Source organism: Siphateles boraxobius, unplaced genomic scaffold (assembly GCF_051911475.1).
Source record: "Siphateles boraxobius isolate OS27281-9 unplaced genomic scaffold, OSU_SipBor_1 24, whole genome shotgun sequence".
Lineage (NCBI taxonomy): Eukaryota > Metazoa > Chordata > Actinopteri > Cypriniformes > Leuciscidae > Siphateles > Siphateles boraxobius.
Window position 1 is genome coordinate 10,830,793 of NW_027508855.1, and position 13,707 is coordinate 10,844,499.

The 13,707-nt window shown below is 46.3% G+C and overlaps 1 protein-coding gene across 2 annotated transcripts in view; it reads right to left on the bottom strand.

Moving 5' to 3' along the window:
• Positions 1 to 13,338, bottom strand: part of fam222aa (family with sequence similarity 222 member Aa) — a 117,052-nt gene extending 103,714 nt beyond the window's left edge. The window contains exon 1 of one of the 2 annotated variants that reach the window (XM_077241404.1): positions 13,223 to 13,338. The gene's annotated coding sequence lies outside the window, so the exon portion shown is untranslated. The remainder of the gene's footprint in view (positions 1 to 13,222) is intronic. The other variant, XM_077241407.1, reaches the window with a different exon arrangement.
• Between the last annotated feature and the right edge of the window lie 369 nt (positions 13,339 to 13,707).

The following is a 13,707-nucleotide window of genomic DNA, read 5'->3' on the forward strand; positions in this document are numbered from 1 at the left end:
CTACTCAGGGAACGAGGGTTACATACGTAACCGAGACGTTCCCTTTCGTTGTCACTCCGAGTTACGTCAGATGATGACGAATGGGGTTACCAGTCTAATCCAACACCTTCTCGGCTGCCTTCCAATGCCCGGCGTAAATCTGAGATCCCTGTCGTGAGACTGGCACGGACAAAGGCCTCCTATTTAGCACAGGAATACCAAGGTACACTGGGGAGCATATCCCATAGCTTAGAGGAAATATGCAATTATTGCCAACCCAGAGGGGGGGACTTAGAGAATACACATATGACCCGGATGGATGCATATGGAGAACTCTGGGGGGAGGAGGGGGACCATGCACACGGGAGGCACCTAGCCTACGCGCAGGCAATAGACACTGGCGCCGACGTCAGGAGTGCTGGAGGAACTCAGGGCTTTCGGGGAAGCTCACCTGAGGAATATATTGCACGTATCAAGTCCGTGGAGTGAAATGGCGAGCAAGCAAAGACACCTGAGCGGGTCCAGTACTAGCTGGTTGAAGCGAGTACATGAGAGGACACTGTCTCCACTCGGAGATTGTAGAATCTGGCGAATATGTTCGGTGTCGCCCAGCCTGCAGCTGTGCAGATGTCTGTTAGCGAGGCGCCATGCGCTAGAGCCCAAGAGGACGCCACACTCCGGTGGAGTGGGCAGTCACACCAAGGGGGCACGGTCGACCTTGCTGTTGGTATGCCAAAGCAATGGCGTCCACTATCCAGTGAGACAACCTATGCTTGGAGAGAGCCTTTCCCTTCAGTTTCTCACCATAACAGACAAAGAGCTGGTCTGAGGTCCTGAAACACTGCGTTCTGTCTACATAGGTGCGGAGAGCACATACTGGACAGAGCAGTGCCAAGGCTGGGTCTGCCTCCTCCAGGGGCAGCGCTTGCAGGTTCACCACCTGGTCCCGAAAGGGAGTGGTAGGAACCTTGGGCACATATCCAGGCCAGGGTCTCAGGATCACGTGAGAGTAAGCCGGCCCGAATTCCAGGCACGCTTCGTCAAACGGAGAATGCGTGCAGGTCCCCTACGCTCTTGATGGAGGCCAGTGGAACCAGGAGCGCTGTCTTCATTGACAGGAACTTAAGCTCCACTGATTGCAGAGGCTCAAAGGGAGCACTCTGCAGGGCAGTTAACACCACTGAGAGGTCCCAAGAGGCAACGAGAAAAAGGCGAGGAGGATTCACGCTCCTCTCAGGAACCTGACGATCAAGTCGTGCTCTCCCAAGGACTTACCTTCAACAAAGTCGAGCTGTGCGGCAATGGCGGCGACATAGACTTTTAGGGTGGAGGGAGACAGCCTTCGCTCCAACCCATTAGGAAGGAAAGTATGACACTGATCGAACATCTCCGGGGGTCTTCTCGGTGAGAAGAGCACCAGTTGACGAAGAGGTTCCACTTCAACGCATAGGCATGTCTCGTGGACAATGCTCTAACGGAAGTGATGGTAGCCACCACCGGTGGTGGTAGGGTACTCAAACTTGCCTCGACCCGTCCAGGAGCCACACGTAAAGGGTCCAAAGATCGGGACGAGGGTGCCATAGGGTGCCCCGAGAAAGGAGGTCCTTCCTCAGAGGGATCGGCCAAGGAGGTGCTGTCGCGAGGAGTACTAGTTCGGAGAACCAGGTCTGGGTGGGCCAGTACGGCGGGTCTGTGCAAGAAGGCTCACTGGGGGAAACGCATATTTGCGGCCCCGCAGCCAGCTGTGCGCCAGTGTATCCGTGCCGAGCGTGCCCTCAGTCAGGGAATAATACAGGGTGCAATGGGTCGAGTCGTGAGAGGCAGACAGATCTATCTGTGCGTCCCCGACCTGCTCCCAAATCAGCTGAACCGACTAGGGATGGAGTCGCAAATCTCCCAGGAGGGGCTGAAGCCGTGAGAGCTCGTAGGCTGCACAGTTCAGGTCTCCGGGGACATAAATGGCATGAAGCGACCTCAAATATTTCTGACTCCATATGAGGAGGTGGCGGGCGAGTTGTGACATACGGCGGGAGCGTAGACCACCTTGACGGTTGATGTACGCTACGGTGGCGGTATTGTTTGATCGGACTAGTACGTGTTGATTCTTGAGCACGGCCGGAAGCGGCGCAGAGCAAGACATACAGCCAGCAACTCGAGGCAACTGACGTGCCATCTGTCGTTACAACAACATGCCGGGAAGCTTGTTCCAGGGGCACTCTGGCCCGTAGAAAACTGAGGTTGAACAACGGAGTGAAGGTCGGAGTAACTGGTACTCGGAGGGTGCCGTGTTGCCATGACCACCTCAGGACTCGGTCGCGAAGCCAAAGCTGAAGCAGTCTCATATGAAGCAATCCGAGCGACGTTGCTGCGGCTGCAGATGCCATATGCCCCAGGAGCCTCTGAAAAAGTTTCAGTGGAACCGCACTCTTGCCCTCGAACTGTCTCAGGCAAGTCAGCAGTGACTGCGCGCGCTCGCTCGTAAGCTGCGCCTTTTACATGGCGACCGAGTCGATTTCCAAACCGAGAAAAGAGATCCTCTGCATGGGGCAAAGTTTGCTCCTCTCCCAGTTGACCCGAAGGCCCGGACGGGCTAGGTGCCAGAGCAATAGATCGCTGTGTTCACAAACCTGGTCTCGAGAGTGAGCTAGGATCAGCCAGTCATCGAGATAACTCCGGATGCGAACCCCGTGTTTCCGTAGGGGCCTCGACGACCTTCGTGAAGACGCGAGGAGACAGGGCTAACCCAAATAGGAGAACCACGTACTGACATGCCTGCCCCTCGAAAGCAAACCGTAGAAACGGTCCGTGTCGAGGTGGAATAGAGACATGAAAGTAGGCGTCCTTCAGGTCGATCGCTGCAAGACCAATCCTGGGGCCGTACACATTCGAAAATGCGTTTGGCCGTGCCAGGATTGGCCGTAACCAACCGGTTTTCTTCGGGACAATGAAGTACGGGCTGTAGAAGCCGGACCTCATTTCGGCTCGACGGACAGCCTCGATCACACCCTTCGCCAGCAGGGTGCCAACCTCCACTCTCACAATAGGGGCATTGCCACCGACCATAGTAGAGCGAACTCCCCTGAAGCGGGGAGGAGACCGCGCAAACTGAATCGCGTAGCCGAGCCTGATCGACCCAGCGGGACAGGTTGGGATGCTCTAACCAAGCTCCCAAGGACTGTACCAGCGGGGTCATACGAATCACAGACTTCCCATCGGTGGTACACCGAGGCGGAATGACTGGCCCAGACGTGGACGTCATAGCGGCCCGGTGTGGGGGCACAGTCATTGACCACGCCCTGACGGAGGACACCAGGGAAGGACGAACGTTCCACGGGGGTCTGCTCTTCCAGGGGGCTGGCGACAGAGGAGGATGAGAGCGGCGCGGTCCGGGGACAGCGCGCACTGTCATCCGGCTCTGGGACAGAGGAGGACGAGGGGTGCACGGCCCAGGGGCGGCGCACTGTGACGTCCGAGAACTCTGTGTGCTCAGGGATGAACATGTCACTTCTTGCTTTAACCACATTAGGGTGCTGCCCACCCGGGGGTGAGCAGCGGGGAGTGGAAAACAAAGGATTTTCACCGGGGGAAGGAGTGGTCCTGCTACCATCTCCTGAGAAGTGACCATCATCCCTGAGCAGCCCGTCTCAGAAGCGCCGCTTGGCCCGGCGTTTAGCGGGGGGGCGGGGCAGGAGAGGGCTGTGGCGTCCCCCTGCGGCCTCCAGAGCCAGCCCGGGTGAATGGGCAGGGTGGAAGCCGCGGGAGGGCGCCTTCGGCGGTGGGCAGACTGAGGGATCTGCGGCGGACGGTGGGGCTGTCGGGGCAGAATATGCCCCAGTCTGCTCATGGGCGGTTGAGAGCTGTTGAACAGCCCTGAACCGCACCGCCGAAGGACTGACCTGAAATATGAGGGTGTCGGGCAGACGGGACCGCCGGACATCCTGCACATCGGACAGGTTAAGCCACAGGCTTGCATGGTGTACATCAGCTGACCCAGGGAGCGTGTGGCCACTTTCGTCGCTCGGGGAACAAGGTCAGTGGCGGCGTGCAGCTATATGAAGAGCCCTGGGTCAGTCCTGCCCTCCTGCACGTCCATGAACACCTGGGCCAAGAAGACCAGCAGAATGGCCATGGCATGCAGTGAGGCGGCTGCCTGTCCTGGGCGCTATAGGATTTCGCCACAAGTGTAGACGAAAAACTACAGGCTTCGGACGGGTGCTTAGGATTGAGCCGAGAAGAAGCACTCTGAGGACACAGTTGTTTTAGTATCACAACAGAGCGTTCAACCGGGGGACCCCAGTTTACCCATGGGTAGCGGCCCCGTGGAGGGGAGGAAGGGCGGAGAAGATCAACGAGGGATCGCTGGAAGACAGGGGTCTTCGAGAATTTCGAGATCTCCTGATGCACATCTTGGAAGAAAGGTATTGGAGTGGACATCGACAGGTGTCAGCGGCCACACCCAAAAACCAATCGTGCAGCAGCGAGCGCACAGGACAGGGCGGAAGGTTCCACTCTAGTCCGACGCTTGCGGCGGCCCGGGAAAGCATGGCTGTCATCTCAGGATCTGACTCGACAAATGCCATATGCACACCCGAACGTGGCAGCACTGTCAAATCTTCACTTCCTGAAGATTCTTGCCCGCCCTGTGATGCTGCGATGGACAACAGATCCGATTCTGGAACGTCAAAGGAAACCCGCGGGGGGTCCGAAGGCGGGCCCACGGGCGTCCCGTGATCGTTCACGGGTTCACGGGATCGTTCACGGGATCGTTCACGCGTCAATGAAGAGGGGGGAGTGGGGCACGGACGGATAGTCGGCGCCTTTGTTCCACACCAACACCCTCAGGTCACCCTGGCCACCAGCCGAAGTAGCACCTCACGTAGAGAGTGTTAGATCGGGCTGTGGATGAGGGGACTCTCTCTCTAACGAGATCATTCAGTCTTGACCGTAATGACGTGATGGTTACGTTCCCGCGGGGAGAACGTGACTCATCCACAAACGCTGCTCTAGCGTGATCAAGCCCAAGCACGCAGAGCAGAGAATGTGCCCATCAAAATCAGAAATGAGTCAACCACAACCAGAAATGCACAGGCGAGCCGTCTTTAAAAAGACGTGTCGCGTGCAAGCTCTTTCGTGAGAGAAAAGAAACTCTGAGAGTGTCAAAGCGCCCGGGGAGAAACACACTCACTGGCAAACCACTGCACAGATAAGCAGGAAGCGTACACTCGCCGGGAGATCGCCGTCACACCAACACCAGGGAATCTTGCTCGTCTGTAAGAAGCTGACAGTTCAGAGATGGCTTGTGGAGTGAAGAACTAACTTGCCTCCGAAGCGAATATCTGCATGTTGCCAGCGTCTTCCTTTTATACCCACGAGGTAGGGCGGAAATACGCTATGCAAATTTCGCAGACCCATGGCATTTCTTTGCTATTGGCTCGTTTTGTAATACTCGAAGTTCATTGGCTTTCTAAGCGAAACCCCATTCGTCGTCATCCGAAGTAACTCGGAGTGACAACGAAAGGGAACCACATATTTCAAGTCTAATTTTTGTTAGTGTTAGATTTTTCTCAGTTTGAAGGATCAGAATGTTCTCTAATTTTCCCCATCATTCTTTGTGTGACGGGTTGTTAAGACAATAAGCATATGTCAAAAGCAAATGCACTAACATTCAAATGTTTGGGGTTAGTGATATTTACATTTTGTGAAAACAAATAAATACTTTTACTCAGCAAAGATGCATAAAATTGATCAATGTGACAGTACAGACTTTTACATTGTTATAATTGTTTTAAACTGTGTTCTATATTAAAAGAATCCTGAAAAAATGCATCAGAGTTTCCACAAAATAATAATGATAAAGAAATTCCTTTACAGCACCTAGTCAGCACATTAGCATGATTTCGGAAGATTATGTGATACTGAAGACGCAGCTTTGCCATCATAGGAATAAATTATTTTTTAAAATATATTTAAGAGAAAAAATATATAACAAACCTAAATGAAACCTTGGTGAGCATAAGAGACTCAACAACATACAAAAATTGTACTGACCCCAAACATTAAACCGCAGTGTCTTAGTGTGAATGATTAGATGAATATTGTGCTTTTTTTTAAAGTTGTTGGGTGATGGGTTGTTACCACAGGTAACAGATTTTATCAAAACTAAATTTGTTCAGAATTGCGATACTGCTCTCACGAAAAACAATTGTCAAAAACATCCATCTAACATCCACAAATGTGTGATGTTACCATGACAACTGTCAATTTTGAGGAAAAAAGGAGACATTTTTAAGACCAGGACCATATTTGATTTCACATAGACTTTAAGAATGAAACACCCTTTCTGCACTAGACATATTGTTATAAGTGTCAGAAAGCCAAACGCTACTTTACTTAGTGATTGTGCATGCTGTGAAGCAAAAACTGACCAAAGTCTGGCAGCTTTAAGAGTTTTCTAAAGCACAACCAGAGTCCTATTAAACTGTGACCAATCATTGCCTCCGGTCACCCTGCCCTGTTAAAGAGCTCCATTCACATAATTTACAGCGCCTACTCTTTGGTTTTTTAAAGGGAGAGAGAGAGAGAGAAAGCGAGAGAGGGGCAGAGAAAGAGAGCTCTCTGGACAACCATGGTGAGTCCCAACGCTGCCACTGACTCGCAGTAAATAAATTAGGCAGGCAAACGAGGCAGGTCGCGGGCTGGGAGCACAACCTCACTCAGGCTAATGACAGCCCTGGCTGCAGCCGCACCGCCCTGGAGCTAACAGGTGGAGCTTCTGATATTAATGACTCCAGGTGGGCCTGCCAAGCAGGAGGGGAGACAAGAGAGAGAGAGAGAGAGAGAGAGAGAGAGAGAGAGAGAGATTGAGACAGAGGGAGTGAGAAAGGATTAGAAAGCTGATACCAATCCAAAAGCAATCTCTCATCCCCAGTCTTAAAGCCATTTCACAGATATGCGCATAAGAGAAAAAGGCAACAAAGCAGTTGTAAATACTCAGAACAGACTAGTGGCTTTAGGTGTGCCATACTGAGGCAGAAAGAGGGGTGTAATTTAGGACCGGTGCTATTCAGATAATCCTGCAGAGGAGGAAAGAGACATGGGGTGTGTCTCATTCAACTCCCTAGTTCCATGTGATTCTAGTAGGCTTTATTGTCATCACAAATTTGAACACTAGCAAGAACCTTGATCTACTTAATAATGGGGCACTGATTAAAGAAAGAAAGAAAGAAAGAAAGAAAGAAAGAAAGAAAGAAAGAAAGAAAGAAAGAAAGAAAGAAAGAAAGAAAGAAAGAAAGAAAGAAAGAAAGAAAGAAAGAAAGAAAGAAAGAAAGAAAGAAAGAAAGAAAGAAAGAAAGATCTACAATTGTACACAACCCTACAAATGGCTAATTCCCAGGGCATATTTACTACTGAACTAGGGAGTGGATTGAGACACAGCCATGGAGAAACAAGAGATGTAGGATGGCAAATAAACGTGATCCCCTCTTCAGAGCCGATAGCATCCTGCTCTTTTCTTTTTAACAACCTGTCTTCCTTCCTTTCTGTCTTTTTGCAGATGTGAATTGTAATCAGTGACAAGAGAGCAGCGCACATCAAACGGTTGGGAACGGATGGGGTCTGCGCCGCCACCTAATAAAAAGCAAACAAGCAATAAATAAAAGGGAATTTTATAGAGGGGCGTCTGCGGTGGGCTGGTGGAGGGCGGCAAGGGGGGCTCTGGAGACAGACACACACACACACACACACACACACACACACACACACACACACACACAGAGAGAGAGAGAGAGAGAGAGAGAGAGAGAGAGAGAGAGACTTCAGAGGGAGAACGGAGCATGACATCAGCTAGTATAAATACAATAATTCTGTTTCAATGTAAAGCAAGGAAAGAGAGAGAAAGCGAGAGCAAGAGAGGAGAGAGAGAAGCTTAGATATGACCGCAGGTAATGAGATCGTTTGATGTGGCGGATGAGGGAGAACAGTACGCAAGCCACGTCGCTCTAGAGAGGAGAGGTGAGGGAAGACCATGGCTCTGGTTACAGATCAAATACACTCTCAAACTCCACACACACAGTGATATGATATTGTGCTGTGTGACCCCAGACAGCCATTCAATATGCAACAGATGTTTAATCAGAACTTAATGTCAACGTGAATATTTGATATATATAAAGACACATTAAATATAATTTTTCCATTAAATTTTAATAATGTCAAATGAATTAGCGATTGATCAAATTATTACATTTTCCATATTTTCCATAATGGAAATGAAACGGGTAACAAGTGCTATTTCAACAAGGGCTAATTTTCTCAAAAACTAACGCATAAATTACGATTTATTTTTTTAAGCCAATATAGCATTCAAAAAGCAACATGCTGAGCGAACTGTCAAATATGACAGTGTTTATTGTGAATCCTTGTACATTTGACACCTCTTTGAGATGGTCTTTGTTGAGGCTGACTTTGAAGGCTTTTTATTAAGAACAATAATCAAGGCCTGTCTTAAAGAACGCATAGGGATCAGAGGGAGCCGTGTTCACAGATCGAAAACAAATTGGTTTCACCTCTTCAGACAACCTCGTGCAGAAGAGCGAGTGGGAGTAGTTTTTGACATTTCATCTCGTTTTATATATATTTTTTAAATGGGTTTTGGAACACAAGAACACAGTTGTGATTCATCAAGTTTGTTTTAGAAAAGAGCTTTTGATTTATAAAGACAGAAAAAGAGACATTTGACTTTCATATCTCGAAATCCTGATTACCATACATGGAAAATTTGATCTTATTTACTTTCTTAACGCATGTTTCATGTCTTACTGTGCATGATTGATCAGTGCATATATTTCCAAAAGAAAAACATGTTTGTCTTCATGTTTTAAGCAAAATGTAATAACTTGCTCCACCTCTGAAATGACTTTCCTTTTTGCCTTTCATCAAATAGTAGGTTATACCAAAGAGGACCTTAGTGGGTTACAGGGCACGGGACTACGGAGTGTGTAACCTGAATAATTTTGCGGACTGGATGAATTACGTGACACAAAAAAAAGTTGTACTTCTAAACCCAAACTTTTTACTGCACTAAATCCTTCCACTTCATGCATATTTTTGGGACAAAAAAGCATTTACACCGTGTCACATAATTTTTTCAGTTCCCTAACATTATATTTACAAATATGTAGAAACCGACAAATGAAATTACCCTACTCTTCATTTGAAAGGTTTGTTGTGTTAGATTTATGTTTCTCTCTGTTTATAGAATAAATACTGTGAGGTCTCTGTTGATAGAAACCATATAAATCCATAATGACATGCAGCCCTCCACTTCCTGCGTGCAGACCGGTACATCACACATAATTTCCTGTGTGTGCGTGTGCATGTGCATGCTCGTTGGCCATTAAGTCAGATGGGGGTAAGTTTTCACCAGGCGATACGTGCCATTTCCTCCTGTCACATGTCTGAATGAACAGGTTTCACCAACAAATCCATAGTTGACAACAGCAACAACAGCAGCAGAAAATATTCTAGATATCAGACAGGATAGTCTTAGACAACACAGTCGACAAATTACAGGAATAGGAAAACTTTCCATGGCTCATTTCCCTCATTGATTGAATGCTGTTTTCATAATGGATTCAGAAGAATTACCTTTCAGAAAGAAAAATGGTGTATACCATATATATATATATATATATATATATATATATATATATATATATATATTCCATTTTTATTTCTGAAGGGTATTTCTTCTGAATATATATACACACACCATAGTCTGTCTGAATACTCGATTCTGATTGGCTTGAAGGTGTACAATAACAAAATAGAGAGAGAGAAAGAGAGAGAGAGAGAGTGAGAGAGAGAGAGAGAGAGAGAGAGAGAGAGAGAGAGAGAGAGAGAGAGAGAGAGAGAGAGAGAGAGAGAGAGAGACTGAAGAGATGCAGGTACACATCTCTCATCTCTCTCTCGCATTATTCTCAGTCTGAGGATGTGAACATCACGTGTTGTCATCTCGAAATTACAGTAATTATGATATGGCATGAACGCAGAATATATATGCCATTTGGGTGTCTGAAAACAGGAATGATGGGTTTTGTGGGCGGAGCCTACGTGGTGGCAGAAAATGACAGTTCTGCAGTAGCAGATTTTTGAGAGATTGAGAGATACAAATTCAAAATTGAGAGATTTAAACTCACAATTGCAAGAAAAAAGTCAGAATTGTGAGATAAAAAAGGTTAGAGGTTTAAATATTATTTCCTGCTGTGACTGTTGGGCTAGTACATTATATATGAAGTGCATTATGTAAATATTATGTAGATCTATTGATTACATCAAATTTATGCTTTAATATAAGGTCATCATTGCGGTTTCATCAGTCCAGTCTGTCTGTTTAATGGCTTGCAACCATAAACGTCTGTGTTTAGCTTCACAGAGCTTTCCTTTGACAATGGTATTCTGTCACGTTTTCCTCCACAGCTTTTCCGCCATTACAACGCCCATGCAAAGTCCCTTTCAAGGAAAGTCTGTTCACTTAAATGTATTTCACATCAGCTACAAAATCTGACATAAATTGTCTCAGAAATGTTGTTGATTATGGTCAAATAGCGTTAAAAACCTTATATTTCAGGCTGGGTGAGCCTGTATGCATGACCCAATGACTTTATCAATCGGTGATTGGTTCTTTTATTTAGAAGGCAGGGGTTATTCCACCTTATTGCCCATTGCACTTTCTCACATTCATAAGAAATATAAGTGCACCATCTTTGTATATCTAAAGTCTTTGTGTGCAACTGCAATGATGTAACTATGACTCTTGCTCCCAAATGGTCTATTGGATATTGCTGCCATTTCAAGGCAATTTTCCTAATAGCATGTCTGTTAAATATCACTGGCATTTTATACAAGTTGTATGAAATTCTCAATTTATTTGGAAGGACATTCATCTTTTTAGCATCAGCCTTGCTACGGCTCTGCAGCAATTCCCAGATTCATGAAGCATGAAACTTTAGCATGGCTCTAACCAGGGGCGGCTCCTGCCCAATCTCTCAGGGGGGGCAAATGTTTGGATGATTGATAAGGATAAGGTCCACCCATGCAATGGATAAATTAACAGCTTATCTTAAATTTCAAAGTACAATACTAGGAGTAAAAAAGACTGCTACCATCCTTTCCTAAACTGATGGTAAAAACAAAGTGAGATTTTCCAACACTCGAGTATTTAAATGGTCAGCAATAAATAGCTCTTTAGACAGCCTCTGCTTGTCTTCTTCTCCCAAGGCCCTCCTAGATCTTGTTGTTCCTGTTGCTACTTGCTCCTGAAATATCCTGATTACTATGACGGCTGAATTAATGACACGATAAAATTAACTGTGTTCGCCATGAAATTCAAGTTCAACTGGCCTCAACAACTCGCGAGATGTCCCAACAGTCTCTCTCGCTCTCGCTCTCTTTTATTTTTTATTTTTTAATCACATTTGATAAAGATATTAAAGTAGTGTTTCATTTTTCCTTTGTGTTCAAATTCAAAATTGTTTTCAAATATTATTTGTCACTTAATCTTAAAGATTTTTAATAGTGTATGTTTGTTCCCACCAATCACTGCACATGTTAAGGATACGTATGATGACGTAAGCACGTTAGTGCGAGCCCTCTCGGAACCCATAGAGAATGCATTGCAGAGCCTGCACTTCGAAAAAAAACGTCTTTGAATGTAACTCCTCTGAAAGCCTCCTCGCTCCTCTGTCCTCCATCCTATGACCCGGAAACCAATCAAGCACAGCCATCTTGAAGGACATCTCAATTCTCTAATTGCACCGCGAGGAGTCGAGGATGGAGGAGTGAGGAGGCTTTCAGAGGAGTTATGAACGAGGATACACAGGTGTATGCTATGCGGAAGTGTTTTATTGACTAAACGTGACGCACGTATAAATTCTCCTCCCCCTTCACATCGGTCACAATCTTTTTAATTTATAGTTTACCTTTGCAGTTTATATAAACCACACATCTCACATATTTCAACAGAGTATCTTGCTTTATTATTATTCATTATGAATTTCTTAAATAAACAAACTTCAACAACATAAGGGCAGATCCTTTGAGCGCTGCTGATGACGCTGTGAAGTGACGCTCGAGTGATCAAGTATTCCAATGTATAAAAAAAGCTTTCATTCGATTCCTCCGTGCTCATTTTCTTTCCTTGCGTCCTTCCCTCACAACCTACAGGGGGAGGAGCTGAGGCGCTAGGAAAAGAAGCGAGGAAAGGAAACGAGGATGCACAAATAAGAAATGAGAAGCACCCATCGACTGCTAGCGTAACCTATTTTTTACAGTCTATGAGCGTAACTCTGTGGTTGAATGAGATTGTGAATGTGATTGAAAAGGTCCCTTTCACACTTTGGTGGTGCGTCGCCCAATCGCCCTAATGAAGAAACCGCCCCTGGCTCTAACTCTCCCTGTGGGTCACCTCTCACTCTTAAGGATATAGCGTTGATACTGGTCACCTTTGAATTCGGTTTAATATCACTAAATAGAAAGTACTTGCTGAGGCATTTGGTAATCAAAGCTAAAGGCAGGTCGGTTGGGGGGGTCATTATAGGAAGAGCTGCTCTGGGACCCATGGCTAATTGCCGAAACGCACAAATGGAGGGGAAATTCAATGTGACATGAAGCATAGTAAAGATAATACAGCTGCTTTGAGAGAGCAGCATATGTGTATACAGCTCTCCGACTAGAACTGCCAAATATAGGGATTGAAGGTAAGATTAAAATAAACATGCGCGCACGCACACACACACACACACACACACACACACTTATAACCTCTCCTGTGTGCTACAGAACAAACAGAGTGTTTTCTTTGTTTGATCTGAAGCATGCTTTGACTGGCGGACTTTGTCATAACAGCAAAAGTACGGCGGTGAAGGGCAGAGCTTATCATGGCTAATTTACACCTGGCAAACTGACAGCGAATTTAAAGCAGCCCGTAGCAGAACTAAAAGAGATCAGCGCCAGCAGTTATGATATGGTGGATCATAGATGGCGTGTGATGCACATACTGATAGAGCAACGAGGTCAGGCAGTGGAATAGGGAAAATAAAAGTTTACAGCGTAGGGAGGATTATTGTGGTACATTGCCCTCTGAAGTTGTGTCGAGTTCAGTGTTTTCTCAGGTTTGGGTTTATTTTCTATCATGACAACATGCTGGTTGATCTAAATCCATATTTCATGGTTGGGCATTTGGTACCTTGGCAACGGGCTGCAGGGGCCAATGAGGACGCAGCAGGGAGCTCCAGCTGTGCAGCTCAGTTTACCCATATGCCTCTGATGCTGGCCGTACACCCCTTCGCCGGGAACTTCACATCCTGCCAGAGAGGAGCAGCAGGAGAGAGACATGCTGAACCTGCAGACCTCCCTAATATCTACAAATATAGATCAGCAAACACAGACAAATACTTTGCTATCTATACAGGCATATACCGTAGATATCTAATGATTTTATGTAAAGCTAATTATATACTGTAACTATGGACTAACTTTATCTTACACCTTAAATCCTAAAAAAATTAAATAAAAAAAATAGATTTGCTTTAAGTATGTACCCAGCAAGCAATTTTGAATTTAAGACATCAAATAGCCACACAAACACTGCCCTGACATCTAAGGTAAAACAAGGCGAAATTTGGGCTGTCAGGAAAAATTTAACAGACATCTAACCATAGCTCAAGAATA